This window comes from Tiliqua scincoides, chromosome 1 (genome assembly GCF_035046505.1).
Source record: "Tiliqua scincoides isolate rTilSci1 chromosome 1, rTilSci1.hap2, whole genome shotgun sequence".
Classification (NCBI taxonomy): domain Eukaryota; kingdom Metazoa; phylum Chordata; class Lepidosauria; order Squamata; family Scincidae; genus Tiliqua; species Tiliqua scincoides.
Window position 1 is genome coordinate 293,679,667 of NC_089821.1, and position 10,574 is coordinate 293,690,240.

Sequence of the window (10,574 nt, forward strand, 5' to 3'; positions counted from 1 at the left end):
GGTGCAGGGAGCCCTGTGAGAGTGTTTGCAGGGCTCCCCAGCCTTCTAAAAGTGAAAGCAGAGTAATTGCGCTTCATTTCCAGTTTTGCAGAAGTGGAGCACGATCGCTCCACTTTCACTTTTGGAAAGTCAGGGAGCCCTGCAGATGCTCACGCAGGGCTCTCTGCACCCCCAACAGGCTGCTGCAAGGACTGGTGAGTACATCCCAGTCCCTGCAGCCCCCTTTAGCAACGCGATCCTGGAGATCACATCACTGCCTTCCCACCCCGCCTCTCTCCCCTCCCCTCCCCTCCCCTCCCCTCCCCTACAAGAACATAAGAACAGCCCCACTGGATCAGGCCATAGGCCCATCTAGTCCAGCTTCCTGTATCTCACAGCGGCCCACCAAATGCTCCAGGAAGCACACCAGATAACAAGAGACCTCATCCTGGTGGCCTCCCTTGCATCTGGCATTCTGACATAGCCCATTTCTAAAATCAGGAGGTTGCACATGCACATCATGGCTTGTAACCCGTAATGGATTTTTCCTCCAGAAACTTGTCCAATCCCCTTTTAAAGGCATCCAGGCCAGATGCCATCACCAAATCCTGTGGCAAAGAGTTCCACAGACCAACCACACGCTGAGTAAAGAAATATTTTCTTTTGTCTGTTCTAACTCTCTCAACACTCAATTTTAGCGGATGTCCCCTGGTTCTGGTGTTATGTGAGAGTGTAAAGAGCATCTCTCTATCCACTCTGTCCATCCCCTGCATAATTTTGTATATCTCAATCATGTCCCCCCTCAGGTGTCTCTTTTCTAGGCTGAAGAGGCCCAAATGCCGTAACCTTTCCTCATAAGGAAGGTGCTCCAGCCCAGTAATCATCTTAGTCGCTCTCTTTTGCACCTTTTCCATTTCTACTATGTCTTTTTTGAGATGTGGCAACCACTACTGGACACAATACTCCAGGTGTGGCCTTACCATAGATTTGTACAACGGTATTATAATATTAGCCGTTTTGTTCTCAATACCTTTTCTAATGATCCCAAGCATAGAATTGGCCTTCTTTACTGCCGCCGCACATTGGGTCGACACTTTCATCGACATGTCCACCACCACCCCAAGATCTCTCTCCTGATCTGTCACAGACAGCTCAGAACCCATCAGCCTATATCTAAAGTTTTGATTTTTTGCCCCAATGTGCATGACCTTACACTTACTGACACTGAAGTGCATCTGCCATTTTTGCTGCCCATTCTGCCAGTCTGGAGAGATCCCCCTGGAGCTCCTCACAATCACTTCTGGTCTTCACCACTAGGAAAAGTTTGGGTCCTCAAACTCCCTGAGAGTTTGAAAACTGCAGACCTAAAGTATTATTAGCCTTGTATTGCAGCTGGAGAGCTAAGGCTGAGTAGGAGCAACTTGCCCTAAGGCCCGTTATTGATTAATGGCAAAGATATTCAAACTGGGGAAATTCTGATTCACAGCTTAGTCTCACATATAAATAATCTCTCCCCACCCCAAATCCATGTTTGATTCAATCACCTGGAGAACTTAAAGTATTGGAAGCATGGAGCACATGTTATTTTAATCATTTTCAGCCACTGGCAGCACTGACAATTCTAATAAAAAGAGTCCTATGGCATTACAAAGACTTGGTGTATTTAATGAACTAATATGGTATCTTTCAAAACAACTTGGAACGTGGGTAACTGCCAAGCATCAGGAGTGTGATTTGAAGCAGAGAAGCAGATGTACACTAACCACTTTTCCTGATTGCTTCTTGTACTCTGCACTCTCCCCACCACTGATATATATAAGCTCAGAATCTCTACAGAGGGAAGAGTGTCTGAGGATGAGAATGCTGGGGGACAGTGGAAGGTCAGGAAATATTGAATCCTTCCCACCCCCACATGACATATCAGTCTTTCCATTCTTGCACTTCAATCAAGACCCAGAGTTTCAAACCCATATCTCAGCTAAAAATCTACTTTGCCTCATTTTGCAAAGTGTACATCATGAAGAGCAATATACAGTTGATATTTCAAAAATGGAATAGATGACAGACATAGCAACCTAGTACATAGACAGGTTTATTTTTTAAGGGTAGAACAAATACACTTGAACATATACATGTTTCTGAAAATGTTAAGCCCTTACTATTTTTAAAATTTAAATCTGCACATAAAACATTTCAGCAAACCTCAAGACTTAAGACTTAAGTATACTTTTTCAACACAATGCAAGTTTCAACTTTGTTTCATAAGTTGATACAACTCATTCAGAACTTGCCTAGTAAAGAGAAAGCAAATTAAATACTTGTAAATAGCATGCATCTTTGTTAACTTTTACACAAAATACCTGCCAACGTTTGACAATTCGAAGTAAATAATATAAAATCCTTTAATTTAAGAAGAGGTGAATGGCAGTGTTGACTGTAACAATAATAAAGCATCCAAGAAAGATTAATGCAGCATAATCTATATACAGCCACAGGGAAAAAAATACACAGACATTTTTCTTTCATCAAAGTAATTCCAAAGGAGCTTATGTTCCACATTATACAATAAGTTAAGACTTAAGTTCTAGTCCAGCTAGAATAAAACAACCCCAACATTTTTTTAAAACTATTGTTAAATGTTTGCATATAAACCACATAAATATTACATTTCAGGAAAAAGTTTGAATAAAAGCCTTTTATTGTATATATTAGATTTGCATGAAAAGAAAAACCAGTAAGAACCAGTAAATTAATAATTAAAAAGCCATCATGGTATAAAGTCTACATATTTAAAAAAAGATATTTTATGGATAAATTAGCTTCTACTGGATTTCCTGAAATGTTATATATACTTAAGGAGTTCTTCACAGACAGAAAGAGATAACAAACAAAGGAAGGAAACATTAAAAATAGCATCAGTACAGTCTCAAAATGTACTAAACAAGTAAGATTGTTGCAAAGAGGACAAGGACCTTACTTATAGGTACTGTTCCCAGTACTTTAGATGCACAGTGTGCTATTTCCTGCCCTCTTTTGGAAACAAAATGTATTCATATCTAACAGTTGCATATGTTAGTAGCCAGGGTACAGGAGAAATCAGTCTCAAGTTTAACACATTGTTAAACACATTTCTACTCCTGTGGAAGGCCAGTAGAATGCACTAGTTGAATTACCAGATTTCCCACATGCCCTATGTTCTGATGATAAAACAGAGCAGTAATAAAAGTACATGTCTACAGCACATCTATCTGGGAGGCCTTAAGCTAAAGGGGAAGTTAGGCTTACACCCTGTTTTTAAGCAGAATCCAACAGTTGTGTAGCTCTTTGTGCCTAATGATCAAGCTGCATTTGTACCTGAAGTGAGGAGAGTTGCTTATGGAAAAGCAATCTAACAATCCCTGATCCATGTTTATACAGTATTCATTGACCTGGGATATGTGGCTGCATCCCTGGGCTCAAGATATTCATGCACAAAATATCTGTTCATCTTGGTCACATATCAGGTTGGGGCGGGGATAGGACTTCTGGCTCAGCTCAGACACCCACTACCTGTTTCTGGCCTGCCAACATCAGAATGCTATTATTAGAGGATTCTGAGTATAACATGTGCCTTTCCCTATCTGAAGACAATTGACCAGTTTCATTCAGTTGTCTCTCACCAATCTCACCTGCTATGGAAGGGGCACATTGCAGTCGCTGGATCAGAACATGAAAATAACCTGTACTGATTTAATTGGGTTTAGAATTGGTTTGCTGTTCTTCTGTTAGAGTCAACTACAACGTATATTCCAAAAGCAGCTATTATAATCACCCATGTATAGAACCATCATCACATTATAACTTAGGCTCATTTTCTGTTCTGTACAGCTTCATTACATTTACCAACCATAATAAAATAGGGAATGTCTTCTGGATTTCAACTATATATATATAAGATAGATAGATATAAATACCTTAAATCAGCGGTTTTCAAACTCTCCGGGAGTTTGGAAATCACTCTAAGTTCTGGTGGGGGGGGGGAGGCAGTGGCACGATCCCCCATGCAAGGGCTTGGCTGCACTTACCAGAGCCTCCTGCAGCCTCCTGGGGGTGTGGAGAGCCCTGCACGACTGTCTGGAGGGCTCCCCTATGCTTCAAAAGTGAAGCGGAGGCGGGGTGCGATTGCTCTACTTTCACTTCTAAAGCATCGGGGAGCCCTGCAGACGCTCGCGCAGGGGCTCCCCGCACCCCCAGGAGGCTGCAAGGTAAGGTAAGTGCAGGGAGGTAAGTTACCGAGAGGTAAGTGCAGCCAAGCTCCTACAACCCCCTGAGCAGTGCAATCCTGGGGATCGTGCCACTGCCTCCTCACTGCCTCCTAGCTGCCCCTGCCCCTTAAGGGGGCAGAGGCCAGGGCCCACAGGCTGGGACATTGTGACACTCTAGTTTGAAAAGCCCTGCCTTAAATAATATTCTGTTGCCTAAAAATTTAGAACAAATAGCCTTCATTAGTGAAGCATATTTGGAACACCTCTGGTTAATTTTGTGGCATCTGGTACTAATCCAGACCTATAGGCAAATCTCAGTAAAAGAACTAATAATTCAAAGTTTTGTTAGAAAAAAGATTATCAAAGGAAAAAATATTTGCAAGAAAAATGATTCCATTTTAAAAATACAAATAAAACATATTTTTATATTTAAAGAAGCATAACCAACAAAATGTATACTTTTATGGTAAAAGTACACATATAAAATATAGTAAGAAATATGCCACTTTTTCTATGCAATATTTTAAAATAAGATGTATCCTTGAAGACTATGTTTCTCTCTTACTTTGCACTATTCTTTGCATTCATTTATTATCATTCTGCTTTATCAAATATAAAATCTTTATGTAAAAGCAAATCATTCACAATATAAAACAATCCCCTGACCTATACACAATTAATGCAGGTGGACAATAGCACATGCTCAGAGAATCTTACAATGGTGCAAAATTCTGGTGCTACTCTGAGGGGACAACCTAACAGTCAAAGCTAATTTTCTTGAGAAAAAGGAGACATGAAATGAGACATGGGCAGCTCAATCCTAAGTGGGCCTTATTCTGCTGGAACTAGCTTCCAGCAAGGTACAACTGTTGCAAAAGGCAACATGCTTTATTGTGGAGCAGGAGTGTTCACTGCAAGCAGTGAGTGTCTGCAGCTCTGTGCCAGTGGATTCTCCATATTTCCAGACATTGGTAAGTCAGCAGAGGGCTGGAGGGAGGGGCAGTATTGGTGGGTAGAAGTACCATCAATAATGTATTTTCCCCCTTCCAGGTCTCAATAGCCTTCCCAGGTTTATTCAGACTTGAGTCAGCAAAATCATTGGTCCAAATAGATTTGTTCCAGTGCCAGAGGCTTTCCCCTGGAAAGTGAACAAATGTTCCCTTACCAGGAGGAGACCTCCAGGACTCCCCCCCCCCCCATGTAAGGTGTAGCACATGCTCCAGCAGTGCAACTGCATTGAAGGGGAAAATGATAGGATTGGGCTAAATAAAAACATATGTTAAAAAAAAAACTACCTATGTAATTTTCTCAATATTTTACATCAATGGCTGCAAGGAAATGGAATGCTTGTACAAAAAAAAGGTCTTTTTTCAAAAACAAGTTCAAGACCTTTCTTTTTTCAAAAAGTACCATTAAAAAGCCTCAATGGCACTCATTCTTCTTTTTCAAATTAGAAATCCAGATGTGGCAACATCTACATGTAACAATGAGTGGCTTCTGGATGGGACTGAGATCAACAAAAAATAGATCCAGGATGGGTTTCACAGTTTGGATGTGCAACTACTTTCATGTAAAATCTTCTCTGCTGGAGGAGGCTAATTATTAACACTATTCTTCCAATTTTAGACATTAAATAACAATTAGAATTGGAATCCAATTATACAGGAAGCAGAAACCTGATATTTTGACAACAATAATAAAGCAGCCACCAGTGGCTCCTCAGGGGAAGGGGATGTTTGTACCCTACCCCTGGGTACAGAAAGTAGCCCCGCAATGGGACTACTCGATTCTGCGGCAGCTCCACCAGTCCTGCCCTCCTCTTGCCCTGTTCCCTTCCCCCGGAATGCCTCCTCCCACCCCCATGCTCCCACCTACCTCTCCACCACCTGCCAGCAGTAAGCTGGTGCACAGAGCTCAGGATTGGGCTCTTAATTGTTTAGAGTGAACACTGATTACTGGGATATCATGTTTTCCCCAGCACTCACCCTGAAATATTTAGTTGGTGAGAAAATGGACTTCTTCATCCAATGCATATTTTTATTGTCACTACAAACAGTTTGAGGAATTGAACTGTACAAGTATCACAGGCGTATCAATGGAGAGTGGTTGTTTAACTACTGGTAACAAGTGCTTACCCTCCCATCCCTCTCTTCACCTGAACTTTAGAAAAAATACACAAAACCTAGTTACAGAATTTCTGGAAGAAAATTTGTTGGATATGTGCTCTTCCACAGTATAAAATATGGATCATTATCTTCTATTTCTCTCTCTCTCCCACAAATAAAAATCTTGTTACAGTAGCATAGCTGTCTCTCTCTCTCTCTCTCTCTCTCTCTCTAACAATGCCATCTCCTGTGCAACGATGCTAATGCTCCCCTACACCCCAATCCACCACCTGGAGATTGGATAGCACTTAGTGCATAAGAGAATAATAAACTGGAAAGCCCTGAACCATAATAAGCATTCTACTATATCCTCCCTCCTTGAACCAATTATTCAACAAATATAGTTAAAGTCTAAAGAAAATATTCAGTTTTGACACAGAAGAACATTTTGTCTTTAAAATAATTTTACTACTGATTTTTCAGGCCATATTTCTTTTATTATACAATAAAAAACCTCACAGTTATAAGGTACACTAGCTGAATAAAACTAGAACAAATCTGGATGGTTTAATAACACCTCTGACCTGTTTCACTGCATTGTAAACGCAAGTTTCTTCATTGCTGGTGTCATTAGTGTAACTCAGAATACAGTGTCCTAATTAACTCTGCTGAAAACAAAGTTTAATTTGGGGTAATTAATCATCACATTTTAAATATTTTCAAAAACAAAGCAACATTTAGTCTTAAATATTTTAATTACTTGTTTAGAATCCTCAGTATTCTTTGTAGGAAAGATAGAAAACAAAATACTGAGTTCCTACCTCAAGAACTATTCAACCAAATTCCTAAAAGTGCAAGAATTGGGCAGTGCAAGGAAAGTGGCAGAATTAGGACAGACAGCATGATTGTGAAATATAAACTGAACAGATTAGGCAAATTTAAGTCAGCTTAACTGTTGGGTAGTGTAACAGAGTTACACTTTGACTTTGACTCAAGCATGGGAGACTGCTCCCCAAGAAACTCTACTCTCAGGTGGTGGGGCTGTGTTATCATTGCAGTGAGGCCCAGAGTGAGCCGAAGACAGCAGAGCAGCAACTCAGATGGCATGCTTTTTCCAACGCAAATGGAGGGGACCAGGAGGACTACACATTCTGATGTCATTCTGCTAAACTTCTGCTGTTTGAAGAATATGACCAAGCCTCTACCCAGCACAGCCTCTGTTCACTGTTCAAGTGGGCAGGCTTTTCGCAACCCATCAAAAATTGGGTCATGACCCACAGTTTCAGAACCACAGCAGAATAGAACACTAAACAGGATCAGGTTATATGAAACTAGACTGCCTTATAGCATTTCCTCTATCAATAGGAAAACACAACTTTTCCTTGATTTCCTTTGTTTTAAATAAATACAAACTGTGTGGCACAGGTCTGGATAGACCCATTGGAGACCAAGCAGGAGCAGAGACGGATCAAGTAAGTTTTTACTTATGCACTGAAGCCCATGATGGTGCCACTGTGCCCTGTGGGAAGCATTTAATTAAGATTGGGCTGCAATTGTGAGAAATAAGTTATACTACCACATATGGCAAAACTCTATCTGTATCAGTGAATTGCTATCTGTACTGGCATACCAGTTTCCTTTACCTAATATAGTCCACTTGTACCAAAAGGTGATAGACAATACATATTGCGCACATTCAAAATTCTGAAATCAACATAATAAAAGCTTGTGAATAAGAGCTTGCTAAAAGTGAACATTGTACTCTGCATCCACTCACGCTTGTAACAAAGAAAATCTGCTCTCCAGTAGTACAAAAATAGTTGTGAGCTTTCATGTTAGCTGCCTGTGCAGGGGAACCATAGACAACCATTTATTTGGATTTCCCCCAAAAGGGACTAGATATTGAAGATAATTATTTTAAACTACATATACATTTTAAAACAGGGTTCATTGCGCTGTAGTTCATTCTACAGAACCATCAAGTCTTTATTTTAAAAGTAGATAACTTCATCATGAAATTTAACATGGGAAAAGTATAGGACATCTAATTTACTGAACAGCCAGGCCCATATCCTAACCATCTTTCCAGCACTGACACAGCTATGCCAATGGGACATGTGCTGCATTCTGCCGTGGGGTGGCAGTCAAGGCCTCTTCAAGGGAAAGTTTGTTCCCTTACCTCGAAGCTGCATTGCCCTTACTTAGTGCTTGAAAGTCGGTTAGGATTGCATCCTTAAACAGCTTGCATTTCGGTTTGTTGATACAATCTGCATATTCATGACATTTGTTAGAGGAAAAATGTTTCAATATATATGTTATTCTCAAAGGTTCAGGAAGAGAATCTTGGCTGAATGCTGCTATAGTTTTATGTATCAACATAAATCACTTTAATTAAGTTTGTGCTGTTATCACATACAGTCAAATTATAAGATTCATATAATATAAATAGTGCATTTCTTAGTTAATCAGCATAAAAATTGTGCTGCCATTCATATCAAAAGCAGTTAAGGAATTTGCAATACTAATTGTGAAGTTCAGACTCAAAAGGTGAGCAACTTTTCAGTACCAGGGCCACATTAGAAACATAAGAGTTTCAGCTGATCTATTTTTAGAAGTAATTAAGATAAGTAAGTTTGTCCTGTTCACATATTCATAGACTGCAGAGATAATTTTCAAGTTCCTAAGCACAGTATGGAAGCCAAGGCACATCTGGTGTACAAGCTGTGTTAACTCTGTGCTATATGCATCTTGGAATTAACAATCAAAAATGTGAAAAAGCTTCAATTAGGATCTCAAATTATCAAGTTACTTTAACAGCCTCAGGGGTCAAAGCATTAAGGCTGAAATTTTATACACACTTGCTAAGTAGACCACAATGAACTCCGAAAGATTTACTTCAAAGTAAATACATCTAGGATCACACCTTGCATCCTGACACATGACTGTGCAAGTGGAAGTCACCTACTTGACCTAACCCTTCTCTTCTGAAAGCCAGGGATCAGGAACCATTAACAGCATGGCATGCAGCGCAGAGGACATGCTGTAGGGGGATAGGGGAATAACTAAATCTGAAGGTAACCCACAGGCAGATGCTATATATAGTATCCAGTTACAGACCTAGTTTCAGCCACTACATTTTCAAGATCACCTTCGCAATTATGAGGTTAATAGTTATTTTTCCTTATACAAAAGGCAGATTGCAAGGATTTTTACAAGAATTAAATGAGTCACCCCACAAAAATCCTCTTGGACCACTTGTCAACCTACTCTTGCTGAAGATTCTGTCAATTATATTACAGCAGCACAGAAAAACATGCCATGTTTCAAGGATTTGTTCTTTCAACTTCAATTCAGAAGATTTCTTAAACACTGATAACAGATTCAACTATGTAAACAAGCCATATATAGAACAGTGGTTTTTTGAGGGTTTTTTTGCATAGGATTTTGATTTAATTTATTCTATAATGCAACAAGATGTTCATAACATCTACCAGATGGACTCCAGTCATGCAAACATCTATGCATTTAGTTAATTTTACACAGGTTACCCCACTGAATAGAGTACTCAATGACATTTTGCAAAACTAGAGCACATGACTGTAGGAGTGCCCTGTGTAAGTTGACATACTATGCTTCACAATTTAAAATGTTACCATTTAAAATGTATCAGTCACATTTATTATTCCAAATATATTACAACTACAGCAGGAAACATCTCACTGTAGTAATACACAGTGTATAGCTGTGAAGCACAGTGCTTAATAAAATATCCCTTTAGATGTCCCAGTGCATAAATGTTTCAGGGTAAAACACGCCCCAAGATGATAGAGGGCAAAATCCAAAGAGTATTGCGTATAGGAATGGAAAAAATGGCCAGAAAACAAAAGCTTCATATTGCAAGTCTAAATGCTGCTATAAGCTCATAATTCCCACTGAAACTACTAGAACAGTTCACATAGCATCTCTGGGAAGTACTCCTAATATTGTTTAGTTATTCATCAAATGTAATAGGTATACAAAAGCATGCAGATGATTTATGTAGCATTAAAACTTAAAACTGCTTAAACTTTTGGACCCACATGTTAAGAGGAATACAGAACTCTCATTTAATAAATTAAAAGAAACTTATTTTTATATTTAAAAACTGGACAGACACATGTAAGATAAATATACATTTTGTTAAGAAATCTTTAAACATATATGTTGTATTGAATTAGAAAACAGCAAGATTTACTAGTAAATCAGT